The sequence below is a fragment of the Danaus plexippus genome, chromosome 14 (genome assembly GCF_018135715.1).
Source record: "Danaus plexippus chromosome 14, MEX_DaPlex, whole genome shotgun sequence".
Taxonomy (NCBI): Eukaryota; Metazoa; Arthropoda; class Insecta; order Lepidoptera; family Nymphalidae; genus Danaus; species Danaus plexippus.
In genome coordinates, this window is record NC_083546.1 from 1,301,779 (window position 1) to 1,319,032 (window position 17,254).

Consider the following 17,254-nt stretch of genomic DNA (forward strand, 5'->3'; position numbering starts at 1 on the left):
AATCATAATGATATTTATCTTTTATTTAGTCTGATTGCAAATAAATTATGGTATTTAATATAGAATACACATTTTAATTCGACCATAAATTGATAAATAGAATGAAGAAATTCATGATTAATAATACGATATTAAAATACAATTGAAAAGAAGCTCTGAAACTAAATTGAGTTATTGATATTCATTAATGATATCGTTAGTATAAAATTAACCCCTTTTTTATTTCGAGGACATTCTTATAATACAAGTTTGGTTGGTCGTCTCATATAAGTAGTAAGAACAATTCATCGAAATAGTTTTGATTAGAAATCTGGAACACCACAGATAGGCTCCCATGAATCAATAAAGAGGTGACGCATCATAGAATTAACAGACGCAAGTGAAATTCATTAAAGTGACTTACAACCAAAAGCTTGTCTTTATATGGGGTTTTCCAATAGGGACGCTTGAACTTTGACAGCTGATTGCGGCCATGTTGTTTGAGTGACAGCTGTCAAATGCAGTGTGTTATATTCATTCCGTCCTCCCAAACCACCGTGGCAGATTACAGTGTCGAGCAGCACGTGCAAATCATAAAATTGTTTTATGAAAATGGGTCTTCAGTTCGAGCAACGTTCCGCGCACTTCGCCCGTTTTACGGTCGCGATGATCGTCCTGCCGAGTCGACTATCCGTCGATTGGTGGACAAATTCGAGTCAACCGGGTCAGTTAACAATCAGCCGGTTCCCGTGCGTCAACGTAACGCGAGATCTGCCGAGAATATCGCCGCTGTGCGCGACAGTGTCCTCGAAAACCCGCGGCAGTCAATTCCGCTTCGCGCACAGGAACTCGGCCTTTCGCAGACGACAACTTGGCGAATTTTGCGTTGTGACTTGAGCCTGCACCCGTACAAGATCCAGCTGACCGAAGAGCTCAAGGTTAATGACCATAGACAGCGCCGTGTGTTCGCTGACTGGGCATTAGAGCAGTTGGAAGTTGACGCCGATTTTGGCAAAAAAATCATCTTCAGCGACGAGGCGCATTTTTGGATGAATGGCTATGTCAACAAGCAAAATTGCCGTATTTGGGACGAGACCAATCCACACGAGGTTCACCAAGTGGCAATGCACCCGCAGAAAGTGACTGTTTGGTGCGGATTTTGGGCCGGAGGCGTGATTGGTCCGTATTTTTTCGAAAACGATAATGGTGTGGCCGTCACCGTCAATGGTGAGCGATACCGGTCGATGATAACCAACTTCTTTTGGCCTGAAATCGAGAATATGGATCTGGACAACATGTGGTTTCAACAGGACGGCGCTACGTGCCACACAGCACACGCTACGATGGAAGTTCTGCACGAGCAATTTCTGGACATGGTCATCTCGCGCGGAGGCGACGTGAACTGGCCACCGAGATCGTGCGATTTGACCCCGCTGGACTTTTTCTTGTGGGGTTTTCTTAAGTCGCAGGTCTATGCCAACAAGCCGCAAACCACCGATGCCCTCAAAGTCAACATACGCCACGCCATCGATCAAATACAGCCCGATTTGTGCGCCAGAGTCATCGAAAATTGGACCTTTCGTGTGCGCGCCACCAACCGAAGCCGTGGCGGTCATTTGAATGATGTCATATTCCATATATAATGGGGTCGATAGATCTTCCAAATAAAAAAAAAAATTTCGCAAATATCTTTCCTACATGTATTTTTTTTTGCATTTCAAAGATCAAGCGCCCTTAATGGAAAACCCTATATTACAAAAATGATAAAATATATTGGTAATTCAACCGTGACACGATAGTTTAGATATTAGGTCGCTGAAAAACATCGTTCTAATAAATCACATTAATATGCCTCCAATCCATTAGACAGATGTCTGAGTATTTGTTGTGTTGGTATGGTAAGAACCTAAAAAAATATTTAACCTTTTATTAGTTATAATAAATTACGTTCTACGCGATTGGTTTTGTGAAATATATTTGTGTATTGTCGAAATAAATATCGAGAGGAAGTATAATTTCTGTTAACTCTACCAATGTAATGAAACAGACCTCTAAGGATTCCATGTGTATTACAATTTAATGAAAATTAATATAAAATTAAATACAATAAACTAGAATAACGACTTTATATTAGTTCACGATGTTATGGTTAAAATAATGTTGTTACGTAATATTTCGGTATAATTAGATTAATAACCGTCTTGGTTACATGTAATTATCAAAAACATGCTGTTAACATGACTGACAGCGAATGAATAATGAATGCTGATATTGTTTTATAAATTTTGTCTTGTACACACTTATTATCTTCCAAAAATTTTATCATTTTCACAGCTTTCGCTTAATATATTACAATATCGTCATATCGATTTTTTTATCATTGCGTCCTCAAACCAACCAGTTTTTTTAAGCTTTTCATTGATAAGTTTCAAGGTATAGTAAAATAATTTTTACAACATGTAACAAATACGATAATCAAAACTTTCTAATGACAAATACTAAATTGAAATTGCGAAATTGGTATTTAATTTACATAGCTTCCTCAAACTTTCGTACCTTATTTATTGATATAACCTAATTTGTAATTAAATAAACATATTCAGCAACTTATTAGTAATGTTACTAACTTTCACATCTTTTCATTCCCTTTCCTTTAAATAGACTGGAATCAAGTTAAGTATTACGATAAGAACACATCGCACAAATCATTTTTAACTCAAGAGTTTTAAATGCATAAATAGTTTCAATTGATACTAAATTAGGAAAGTGAGTTTGGTTTCAGTTTAATAACTTATGTTATACTCGTATTTAAACACTGAATTATTTACGCACGTACATATTATGTTAATAGAGCACTTATTAGTCTGTAGTAACTATTTCTATTTTATTTCTCTATACTGGTTCATAAAATCTATTTTGTAATATTTACGTAATAAATATAATAAATGCGAATTATTGAATTTATAGATGTATGAATGTGTGGTTGCTTTCACGCAAACCTAGCATGAAGTCAGATAAGAGAGACTTTAAACTGTCGATTAGTTACCGTATCTAATGTTACAACATACAGTATATTTATATCTGATCAAAATTCTGAAGCCTACGAAGACGAAGTTACGGTTAATAATTTGTAAGAAATAATTAATACAATTTCTCAAATTATATGATAATAAAACTTAGAAACAATGTTGTACACATCTTTCATACAATAAAATATTCAGTTTCCATTTTTTATTTGCCACACCGCTACTAGAATAAAAGTTAAAAGAGAAATTTCATACACTTGTATATTTATAATATCCCGGGCGCTATAAATAGTCTTTACAAAAAAATATTGATGTTTACGACGTTAGTAATTAATTTAGTGTATGTGTTTACATTTACACCTTAAACAACATTAGCTTTTCGAATAGTTTCTTTAACCATTGTCAATACAGTTACTTCCAGATAATATTCTGTTTTCGTCATAGCTATACAATAACAGTCAATTTAATCTTCGAAACAGACAAAGCCTTAAAAAAAAAATTGTTTTTATTAGTTACAGAATTTTACTCGCAATTAATCAAAGGTTAGTTTTAAGTACACGAGAGTCAAAATGTCTAAAAACATCTATCAAAAAGAATCGAGATTAATTTGGCGAGGTTTTAACATAATGACATTAAATATCCATGTTTCAGTCTTCTTTTTAAATTCATAAAATTGTCTTTACAATAATGAATCGTTGATGTGCGTCCAATAAAACTTTCATTACAGACATATTTTATTAAATTTCATTACATAAAATTTTCATTACAGACATATAAGTTGAAATAATTCAAAAAGTAAGTTTGTTATTGATATCTCGATTTGTTGAAGTCCAGCAAAAATAAAGAAAAATGTTTAATATTAATAAAAACTTTTATTTTAATAATTTATCAAGAATAAGATTTTTAAGAGGTCAATTTCATAAAGTGTTTTAAACAACTCAATTAGTTTTTCTCCCTTTTCATAAAAGCTCTTGAAAGTTTGAAAAGTTTTTGAATTTATTATTGAAAATAGCTAATTAATTTTTCAATTCCATTTTCAAATTTTCATTTTTTGAAGAAAATTTTTATTTTTCAACCACTTTTTAATCTTTATTACGAGAGTGTAAATAATATCGATTTTTTTTATGTTCTTAGGGGCAAACGAGCGGACAGCCTACCTCTTGGGAAGTAGTCACCACAGTCCATGGACAGCTGCTACAGAAAGGATGTTGCGGATGCGTTGCCGATCTCGATTTATCTGATATTCTAGTGTTGGTTGTTTTATGCCCAGAAGTATTCGCCTGGTTATCTTCATATGTGTAGTTTATGATTTGTAAGTTATACCTTTATATTAAGAAAAAATATACTCATTGAAGGCAAAAGTGGTATATCTATTCATTAAAGAAATATGGCCTGATAATAATTAAAAAAGGTCTGTCTCTGACAGAAGACTTGAATTGACTACTGAAATGAACAGATAGACAGTGAAAGAAAATTGAAGGGTCTTCGTACACCAAACTTTTGAACATTTAATTTTATTGAAGGTGTCACAAAATTTTAGACATCGTTACAGATTAAAATCAAAGGACGGATTAATTAAATAATAAATAAATGAAGTTATAAATTTAAGGGTTACGTAAATCTGAATCGTCTAACGAATAACAACTAAACCTGTACTGTCAACAGAGCGTTTGACCCGCGAGCGTCTGTGGTATTGAAATGTCCTTTTAGTTTGAAAATGATATGTAATCCTGTTTTGCTTGATATTATTTTCAATCCTATTTGGAAGTTAATTTATAAGTTATAAGTTGCTAGATCGCTAGTTCTTAATGTACTTCATACATTATTTTATCTTGGGTCATTACTAGTGCTGATTATTTAACAAGAAAACAAATCAAAAAATTACACGTGTATAAGGTAAGAAGAGAAAAAAAGTTTTTTTTTTCAAAGTACTGGACGTTTCTTTTTACATTATTTATTAAATTCGTAAAATATAAATAAGTCAAGTTAAACTGTAAAACGGTTTTCCTAATTTTATAATGATTTATGTTCTAACAAACTTGATCATGCGTGTTAGAATAAAGGAAAATAAATACAAGATATTGTTAGTGTAGAGATAATACAATGGTAGAGATATTATCTGCACATCGTATAGGACTTTGAGCAACAGACAGTTGAAAATTACAAAAGTTGAGAAACATACCTAGTACATGAAAGTATTATTTATATATATATATACATATATATACTACTGGCTTCTTAATGTTATTATAAAATATTTATTTGTCGGTTATATTATATTCTAGGTATGTATGTAGTGAAACGTACAAAATAGGTGACATTATATTTTTATTGAATATTTAAAAAGTGATATCGTATTTAAGTAATTTATCAGTTTTTCGTTACTCACACCAAATTAAACGATATGTCTATTCAAATAATAATAATAAATAGTAAACATCGTTTAAAATTTACATTTACAAATTCTTCTAGAAGTCATCCATACTATTGAATCAACAAATGATTCCAATCCCAAACAATATAGGAACCGTTTAAAAATCCAACACAACCAGCTCTGACTAAGAAAATTGTTTTTTGGTAAGTTAATAATGTGCCGTCTTCCAACATATAACCTTTCACACTAACACTATTCTACAATTTTCTGCTCCCTATTAATGATCTGCTGAAACATAATGTTCTTGAGTATTTTAATTCAGTGAATAAAGCTAACATGAATTAGTTATGATGGCTAGCTGTGTCTAGCTGTGATGACGCAAATTTTGTCCACTTGAAGGCAACTTAAATGCAAGCGCAATTATTAATTTTAACAGGGTAAGTATGATTCAAAAGTCAACCTTTAAAAGGCTTTTTCATTTTGGATCATTAACTCCGCCGTGATATTATTTGGGGGAGTGTTTTGAGTCCGGCAAGAAAATTGTAATTTTTCTGTAAAAGGCCAAATTTTTTGTTTGACCCGTTACTTACGAGTATAACTTAAGCACATACATATAATGGAAAAGTTCACTGTAATTTATATATAAATACAAGATGATCTTCTGAGACCTTACTTTTACAAAGAATAAAGCTGGGTTCGGAATTAATAAAGTTACATAATCGTTTAGTTATGAAGCCGCCAAAGCCCACAATATTAAATAATTTCAGAATATTGTTCAGCAGTAACACGTCCTCATACGGAAATAAGTAGATATATATGATAAATGTTGTGGCTATTTTGAAGTAAGAGTCGACTGAAATATATATTTATTTGAATCTTAAATTCACTTCATAACAATCTTAAATAGTTATTGTTGATCGAGATCAGTTATGCGAGTAAGTTAATTAAATTGCATAATCCATATCAGCACAGCATATTTATCAAGCAACATGATTAATTGTCTTATATGTATATCAAAATTATATCTTGGAGCCAAATATGTTCAATGAGTAAATTGCTCAATCTTAAATTTTCTCATACTGCAAGAATTCCAAAAATAGAAACAATAAATACTCTTTTCTATTAATTTAAACGAAACTTTTTTGATATTTTTAAAAATTTAAAAAGAATAAGTACATAACATTACAGAAATTTCATTACATTTTTTTTATGAGTCCTGCGGGTACTATTACTTAATATGATTTTAGATAACAATTGAAACTTTTGTGAATCAACAATAGTCAATACAAAATGTAAATAAGCAGAACGATAAGATCACGTCTTAAAAAAATCGCTTTCTTTTCCTATGAATATATTAGCATTTTATTTGAATTTTTGATCATTTTAAAAATGTTTTGCTGCTAACCTTGTAATATTTAATAAAATGTACAAATTTCGATGACATATTCATAGTCAGTATACAGTATTAACACATTTTTGGTCCCAAATTTTTTGGACCAAAATTGTACCGTGCTGTTTTTCGCTATAATAAACATATGGTGAGAAAAAAATTGATACTTTGACGATCACTCACTAACTATCTTAATCCTTGGAATCTCCAACCATATAAAACTACAATAACATTTAATAGGCATTTTATTTATTGCATATTATGTCCAACTTTAAGCAAATCAAAATAGAAACAAACTTAACTACCCTCCACAGAGGAACTGCTCATCAGCTCTAGAATTCCTTTTTACTATTCTATTTTCTCTTTGTTCATTGTTTTGACAACTGGTATAAAATATTCTGAACTATTTGCTGTATAAAAAATAATACATTTTTTTTTGAATTCCAAAAAGTTTTAACCATTCATTTTATTTTATAAATGCTGGCAGAATCTTTAACAATCCGTATTTGTCAACCCTTTTCTTTTTCAGGAAACTTTTCTTGTCCACCTTTCTTATCCGTTGTGATGAAGAATATCCTTTTAGTATCTTATATTTACCAACATTTTTTATTTTTTTTTATCAAAATATTAGACTTTTACTGCTATAAATTATTTCAATGAGTTGAAGATATTTGATTATTACGTGGAATAAAAGGACAAGTTGCTCATTCAAATATTAATATATAGACATATTTTATAAACGGTAAATCTTTATTAATTATTTACAACACAAATTATAACCGAATTTTATGAATAAAAAATATTTCTATCCTCAAAATTGTGGTCAAATTTGTGGTAAAAAAAGGGCTCTGAATTTATCATACCAGTTATTAAACCTTTATATTATACACGTAAATACGGTGTATAGAGCCTCGTTTTGTAATATTTTTTATCAGAACACATTGAAATTCTTACAGATTTGATAAGTTGTAAAAAACTAACACAAAAAGTTGTTCAGGAAGGTACTATATTAGAAATCAGAGTGTAATTATAATTCCTATACATTGCTCGTAAATTAGTAATTAAATAAACTAATAAAATATACAATGATATTGTAATTAAAAAATTATTTTAGAAACATAATATTATTAATAATAAGATATAGAGAAAAAACATGTTCTGAAATCTCGTCTTAAGAATGATTAAAGGTCGTCATTAAATATTAAACCAAATTTAAGCATATCTAATTTCTACCCTAGGTCAAAGATCACAAAAACGGTCTTTGAAGAAACTTCACTCCAATTTATATCTGTCGGAACATTACCGTGACATTTCGTAGTATTAACATACTTGTGTTATATGATTGATGTTTTTTAAGTTACCATTTAAATGTTTTGCGCTACCGTAAGCATTTTTATAAAAACCTATGTATATATCGTGATACACTTTTTTTTTTCAAATTACATATTGTGTTTATAAAACAAGGGATATGATTGTGTTATGCACTTTTAAATTTTTTAATAAATAAAACGCTTTCTGTACTCTTTATGTATATAAGTTTTTTTTACGATAAGTTACAGACAATAAAAAATAATTAAATCCTTGGAAAGAACACAAACCATAACTCTATGTATAATCAAATCCAAGGATATTAATCTAACTTAATTTTCTTCTAGCCGTTTACCCTTGATTTGTAATTAATATTTTTAACCTTGATATTTAAAAGTCTTGCCTTCAATAATAATTTAACAAGAAATTCGTCAATAATCAACTGTTAATTTGATTGTATTTAGGTAAATAGACAGATTGGACTATAAATTTAGTATATATGCAGAAGTTTTTGAAAATTTTATTTAATTGTTAGGACTTTATTTTACCGTCGTCTAAGTTGTTCAAGTATCAGAGCCTTCATGTAAATAAATTTTTTGACTATTCACGAAGTTGCTATCTAAAGTATTTCTAATTGAATGCCATTCTTTTTATAGTGTTTGGACTTTCTACTAGACTTTTGGACTATAAAACTATCCCCACTATGGTATATCGGCTGTCGGTTTCTCTAAATTGAACATAGCTTTTAATTAAATATAATATACGGCTGACTGTTGAAATGAAGTCTGGTTTTTCATTATAATTTGTCCTCGTTTTGTCATCTGGCTTAGATATGATCCTAGTTCTGTCAATGCGTGCCTTATAATCTGAAAAATAAACTTTTAGATTTCTCTAGAGACAGTTGTTGGCTTGCGACGTAGGACCTTTAGATGGTACAGTCACTTATTTCGTATATTGTATTTACCGTCCCTTAATAATTCTAAATTATTAAAAAATGGGTTGCAGAATATTTAGATACTTTTATGAAAAACTAGACTCTTATAAAAACATTGGCTTTCAAAATTTCTACCTGTCCAAATACATAACGTATAAAAACTATTTTAGAAATACATTATTCTCATAATATAGATTAGTAAATATTCAATTAAGTGACTTTAAATTGGCTTTTACTTATCATAATGTGATCGTAGCAAACTTAAAAAGTTGGAAGTTAAAAAGCTTGAAGTGGAAAGGCACCTCGGGTACTTAACCACTTCAAATAGTTCCGGGAATGCTTAGATCCATTCAAGACTTTTAGGAAAATTTCAATTATTGACTTTATTGGGATACTGTTATATGTTTACAAAATATTTATAAACCATACTTATAATGTTTAAATATATAAGTTATCATTTTTACATTTAAATATTTATTATCGAAAAGTGAGGCTAAAACTAACAAAAGCGGTTCATCATCACTAACCTGTCAAATACGTATTTAATATACTGTTATAATATAATCAGCTTTCATATATAATTCACCAAAATTAATTTTATAAATTAAGAGTTATTTATGTTTGTATTATGTTATTTAGTGGTGTGGGTAAGACCTATAAAACATTGCTCTTCGACAAGCAGGGATGTTGAAATCGGACAGCTACAGTGGATGGAATGTCAAGTGATAGCTGGCTGCTTGTAGTCGAGATAAGCATATTGTTCTATAGTATAACTAGAATATGTAAGACAAAAAAGACTTTTAAAATAATGAAAAGTTGTATTTTATGTAATATTCTGACAAATACATATTGTAATGTAATTTAATTAATACTATAGTATTAAACATACATAAATATATTTTTAAACATACCAGGTACTAATATCTAAAATAGTTCTAATAAAATTATTAAGCACTGGCTGGCTTAAGTTAAGTTAAAAATAAATATTAAACTACTTCTTTAAATCCTACAATTTCAAACAGTATAAGTTTTATAGTTTTAACAAAACTTAAATTAGTTTATTTCATTTTACTTCAGGTTGAAGTAATTGACTATTTAACAAACTCTAACTGTCAAAATAACTCATAATATCATTATTATAAATAGTATTTATAAACTTTAAATAACAGCAAGTGACTTTTATCTCACAAAGCCTGCCGTCTAACTTTTCTTTGTACCATATCATATCATCTCAGCACTTTTACATATATGAAATACTTACACTTTTCGAATACTTTCAACATATAAAATACATTTTAAAGGGTATATAAAATTTCCTATTTTTTTTTAAACAAAAAAATTCGGTAATTTTCTAGTTTTAACTGAATTACAGTTATATACATACTTTTTGCATTGGTGTCTTAAAAGCGTTCTTACTAGTCAAGCCGGCATTATTATATTGCTTCAAAGGAATCCACATACATGGAGAAGCCTTTAATCTTGCTTTACATTTATGTCTCGTACATATAACCTTCTTAAAAATGTACGAAGCGTGGTATGGTTTATGCACTTTACAGTTTTATTCATTGCATATGATGAGAAAACTTCTTTGAAGTCAAAGCCGTATTCAGTATTAACTTTAAATATAAATATTATATAAACATTTACATAGTATCCAAAACTTTGAAAGGATTTATTAATAATAATAACTGTCGAAAATTATGAAAGATTTGTTTGATTTAATAAAAAAAATTATGCTTAAACCGCAAGTTTTCTTGTAAGGAAAATTAAATGGCCGATCAATTATTAGTGCAGACATATAAACAGAAAATAAATATTGCTTATAATCAAGACATCTTTCAGTGAGGAAATACAAACAGAAAAAGTTTTGCGCCAGATAGTATCATTAATACTATTATTAAAAAAACTTTCTCGTCACTGTTACAAAAGTTTGAACTGACGTAAAATTTAACTCAAAAACTTTTGAATATGTTATTTAAGAATTACGTTTTTGTCTTTATTAATGTTAAATTTAATTACGAAATGACAAATGATAAAACTAAAAGGTTCTTCGAATCGTTTGAGTTTACAAAAAATTGCTGTTTGAATTACATTTCAGTCCCATGACAATGCCTTTGGTCTAATGGCGTGGCGACTACGGGTTAACAATACAAATGTAACAATTAATATTAGACCCTTTTTAATTATAGGAGCGATTATTTTCGTTGTCAAGACCTTTTTGTATTGATTGTTGTATACACGAATCATAAGTAATACCTTAAACTCAACACGCACTTGATGTTATTTCAGGAATCTTACCTCTCTTAGTAATTATCCAGTGTTTACTGAAAAACAAATATTAAGTTAGTTATAAAAATATACCTTTACACAATAATACCCGGTTTTCTATCCTGTATTTTAATGAGAGAAAATATAAGAGAAAATGTAAGAAAAAATAACCTATTTCTTAAAATTCCGTGAAATACTTGAAAAAAACTTACCATTGATTTAGTATTAGGTAGAAGTTGAGGATATTTTGACACTTATTTATAAATTTAATATCAAAGCGATTATAAAATTAATTAATATGTAAAAAAGCAAGTGTTCGTAAATGTTTAAATGAAACTAATAATTTTCGGATAAACTACGCGGATTTTTATTATTTAAAAACCGTGATCACGGTTGCTGAAAAGTAACCGAAACGTCGGGATTATTTAGTTTTTTAAATAATAAAAACCCGCGTAGTTTATCCGAACAATATTAGTTTCATTTAAATGAATAAAACTCGCGACAATCTTAGATCTCATTAGTTCGTAAATGTTGTTGGAAAAATATATTTTATGAAATCTGACGAAAAATGAGTCAATTTAATAAAATAAAAATTTAACATTATTATTGATAAATATTATTCAAACAAATATACTAATACAACTATAGGTTTTGTATTTACTCTACTAATATAATAATCCATATACCATCTAAGAACATATACAAGGTTTTAATACTTAAAAATGTAATGTAAGAAATATTGGAAGGCCATAATAGAATTTAGGTACATTGGTTTAGTCATAAGATCTAGGATTTCAGCTGAAGTAATTAACTGTTCAATAAACAAGTGAAGTTGTTCCGTTCTCTTCAAGAAGATGGCCTTGAAGTCACCAGACCAGCTCCTTTTTCGATGAATGAGATTGCCTTGAGTTCTTGAAGCCCTGACTTTTTTCTCCTTCAACGGATGTCCGTAAGGAAGATTCAATATGAATTGAATCTTCCTTAATTCAATAAACCCTTGTGTTATAAGCTTTGTTCCTCAAGTTACATTTCTCAGTACTTCAATGATCATCATTTGGACCATCCTTTTTAACCTGTTTTTATTTCGAATTGTAATACAAAAAGAGTTGATCTTTTCAATATTTTTCCACTTTTCTATATACGTTAGTGGTATTAACGTTAGGGGGAAAACTACATTCCATACAGTCTCTGTGAAATTTTAAAAACTTAAGGTAAGGAGGTATGGTTGCAACGCAATCGTCGGAACGGCATGGCAATTTGCCAGTTTCAAACAAAACTTCAAAGCAACCGTGTTGGAAGATAAATAAAACTTAACGGTTAGAACTGTATAACTTTTAATGGACACGTGGCATTTTTTTACTTTAATTTCATTTTGGCAGGAGTATTACTTTATTCACAAAGTTCCGCAGTGGGAAATTCGCGAGAATATTGAAGTTATTTTTTATTGGTGAAATTTTATTAATTTTTAAAACTTTGGTAAACCACTCAAAATTTTAAAATTAAATTTGTACGTTATTTAATGTTATAGGTGCAGTGAAAGGCATTAGTAGTGGTGTAAGTAAAAAAATGTTAAAAAGACAAAAATTAATTTAATTTTTTTGACCTGAAAAAAAAATGGACTGAAACGTCTGCTGAATTATATTTATTCCACCAAATATTTTGTTGCTGACACAAAGCGAACTAATGTTAAATTATATATTTTTTAAGTAGGCTTAATTTTTTTTCATATCATAAAATATTTTTTCTGTTTCAGTTTTAAGTGAGGTATACTGTGAAAATATGGAAGCACATTACTTTCATTTTATGGTAATAACACAACAATGTTTTTAGAGGTATACGAGTATGTCGTCAGAGCCATGAGCTCTACCGTTACTTAGATATCAATACTAAATAACAATGTTAGTTCAAAGTAAAGTTTACTCGTGGTAGATTTTTCCTCGAGCAACATTCATCACCTGATACCTATATATGATATATGTATAAATACCTATATATATATGATTTTGTATATACGATTTCGATTTTATGTAACTAATATTAGACCTATTCTTTCAAGTTGTAGTAGTAATATTTTATTAATTAAGAATAATTGCCCTGTATTTTTTAAGAATACGTTCTGATATTAAGTGTATATAAAAATATATTTTAAAACTGAAAATTATTCGATCAAATAATTGTACAAAAAAATTGTTACAACGATAGAGAGGTGCGTGATGAGGCTAAAGGTTTTATTTTATAGAACAACTAGCTGCAGGCCGCGGTTACGCTTACCTAATTACCTATTCCGTTTGAATTTGGAAAGCAACAGCTATAACTACCAAATTTATTCTCAATAGAGCCAGTTTTTAAAACAAACATTCAAACTAATGTTTATGACGGCGCAACGACATTTAAAACCATAAACGATAGTTGCTTCATAAGTACTTTAGAGGGTAGACGTGACGTTATCAATGTCATGGCGTTAGTGACTTCTTTAACAAAATTATTTGTTCTACAGATCGTTGTATGATTTGAATTAAAGAACAGTAAATGTTAATTCGTATCGCGATTTTTAATATATGAAGATTAGTCATTCTGTAACTCTTAGTATAAAGAAAAATTCGTAACCCATGTTAACTAATTATGTTTTCTATAAAATATTAAATTGCAATATAAAAAGTGGATGTTTTAATAATTAATTACTAAAACTTATGTAAGGTTTTGTGTTTTTTTGAATAACTAAGATTATTCGTCGTAGCTTAATATTTAAAATTATGTAATTAAAATGTAATGACTTCACAAAGACCATTTATATTCGAGAGGCATCCAGCAGAAAGATTATCTAATTACCAAGTGCACGTTAAAGTCTGAAATAAAGAAGTGAAAGTGTTTGTGAGTATTTTAATGGTTAAATGAAAATGGAAAATAGATTAGCAGTCTGTTGAAAATAGTGATTGTGACGGCAGCATTTCTGGCGTCACACTTCTTAAACATCAAATATGACAGGGTGCTTCGACATATACCTTATATCTTATTATAGCGACAGTGTAGTTAAGATTGTAATTGTCGCTATATTTATGTTATAAAATTTTTAATATATTAACAGTAATTTTATTATCAAAATAATAACTTTTATAACTTTTTCGGTGAACTTTTTTCTTATAATAGGACAAAATATCATGCTTTGCTGTACCGGAAACCTTGGACTTAATCTATTTTAAATTTTTTGTCCACCAATGATACCAAATATAATATATAAACATGACAATCTTTTATAGTAGTCTATATTTATGAGCCGCACGTGCGAACAACTTCACGATGTGTTAGACAGTAAATCTTAATACTATCTTTTCTTACACTCCTAAATACGTTACTAGTTATGAAATTATAAAATTTAATTCAAATCATCTGACTGCATTTAATTCAGTCAATCATCAATTTTGATAATGACGTTTCAACATTATTATAGTATATTGCACTGTAGGTACTCGGTTATATAATCTGAAAAGTGATATAATTTGTAATTACTTTATAAAGTATAAGTAAATCTATCTAACTTTAATGTATAATAATCAAGTAATGCGTGACTCGTTAGTATTTATTACAACCCAATGGTATTACAGACTGTCATTACAATAACTCAGTTCAATGATATGGCTGCAACAGAGTCGTTAGTCAGAGCAACATGGCGACTTGCCAGTTTCCTACAACCTCAAAGCAACTGTGTGGAACGATAACAGAAAGTGGATGTTTAAAATCATAATATATCACTGGCATTTGCTATTCCTAACGTTATTTTCTAGAAAGACAAAATGTTTTATTTGAAAAGTGTTTTAAATGTCATTAGAAAAATTTTAAACCTTCTAAAGTAACTAACAAGTATTTTCGATAAAATAACGTACGGTCTTTTCAAACATGCGTGGTGGGTTTTCACACATTGAATCGTAAAACTTCGCACATTATAATATCGACGTGGGTGATTGAATTAAAAGCTGGAAACGCTCCATATTAAGTTTGATGATGCAAACTTGTGGTAAGACTACTTATTTACTATAACCAGGTACTGAGAATTCTGAGTAGTCTTGACGTGAACAAAGTTAGAAGCTTGACGGGCATAGAAACTCTAATCTTAAATACATATGCATAGATTTCTAATGTTTTGACACGATTATACTGTCTCAATTTAATAAATTGTGTTGTGTCTAAGTCTTAGAGGCTTACCAACGTGTCACCCGTTTTTATACTTTTAAAAATATGAAAATCGATATTGAACTGATAGTTAATAGCACACGCAGATATCAATGACCATTTTAGTGAAAGATAATAGACTATTCGCCAAAATAGATCAAATTGAACATAAACTGCATCAACTAAATCTCCTGCACTGATTGGCTAAATTTCTGATTCTGATGGGCTACTTGTCAGGGAATAAGTATTGTCGTCACTTTGTCTCTATTCTAACCACCTTTTATTACCTGGTGTGTTAAATACTAATATGAAAATACAGTTGCAGAGCAGTACCGATCGTGCTCTCAAATTATCTAAGATTAATTTGTATTGGAAAGGCTTGCTATGGTACTGAGTATAAATTTCACATTTAGGACAGTATCCGAATGGGGCGATGACAATTTTGATTTTTTTTTTCAAAATACATGTGTATCAAAATGTGGAAAAAAGTTCCTAGACTCCGATTTTTCAAAAAGTGTCCTAGGAATATACAAACCGCCTCGAGGTGTCCTCGAATTTTAACTTTGAACATTTCGTTGAGTAGAAAGCTGAGGCATTTCCATGGAAACTTTCTTCTTTATTTTGATAGCTTCTTTGTCTCTACAAAGCTCAGGTCAACTATGGAAGTAAGTTAGTCTTTCTGAAACCATTCGATGAAGGATTGCATAAGAATTTACCAATTTATTAGGTACTCCTAGTTACATTATTATTCTTATATACATAGACATATATTTTCATTTTGTTTATAAAGACATAAGTTGTTACAATAAAATAGAAATTCCCAGAATGTCATAATAAACGTTATTTAAAAGTTACCCAAAAAATTTTAAGCTTTCTAATTAAACAAGCTTCAAGAGAAGTCATGTTGTGTTATATTACAGCGCTGAAGTAAAGATACGAGTCTGCGCTAGATAAAATATACCGCATAATTGTTACAATTGTGAGGAAAAAAATATTTTTTTTTAATCAATGAGGGTATTACTTACCTGTCAAAACTTATCTAATTTTTTTCCCCGGCATCGGTGTTGCCAGGTTATTAGAGAGCATATTCATAGGAATAGTTATTCTGTTAGGATTTGCAATAAAGTTTCCGTTCCTCAACAATTTATTAAAGGTTGAAATTCGAATTACATCTATTAATACAAGGAACAGCTTGGTTGGTTGGTGATAATTTGTTGCTTTATATGTAGCATCGATTAAAGTGCGTAGGCGTCAGCTAAAGTCAGTATCCGAGAAGCTGGCATGGCCTCTGCTGTATGTATGAATGTAAAGTAGCTTACATCTAAGCATAGGTCACTATTATAGTTTGTACCTTTCGCTTATTTCATCAGTACCCTAAAGGCTTAAAAGAGGAAAAAAATGTAGTCGTAAGTTTTATTCTAATGCACCTAATGTTCTATTTTTAAATTTTTGAAAATACCACTTTAATTACAAAAAAGAAGAATTATTTTACTAGATATTTCAACATTTCCCAGTATCCATATCAATTATATGAAATAAATATCTTATTGGGAACAGTGAAATAGATATGTTACTGGGAACAGTGAAATAAATATCTTACTAGGAACTGGGGACAAAGAGAAAAATTTCAGCATAAAACAATATTTGAAATTTTTGGATATCCAATGTCAACAACAATAATTTATAATCGTTCCGTCAAGGTTGCGATTATTTAAATTAACGAAGTTTTAGTTAATTATAGTCATTTATTTCATATAAACATAGAACAAACTATTCAAATTAATTATAGTAATTGTTTATATATCGGT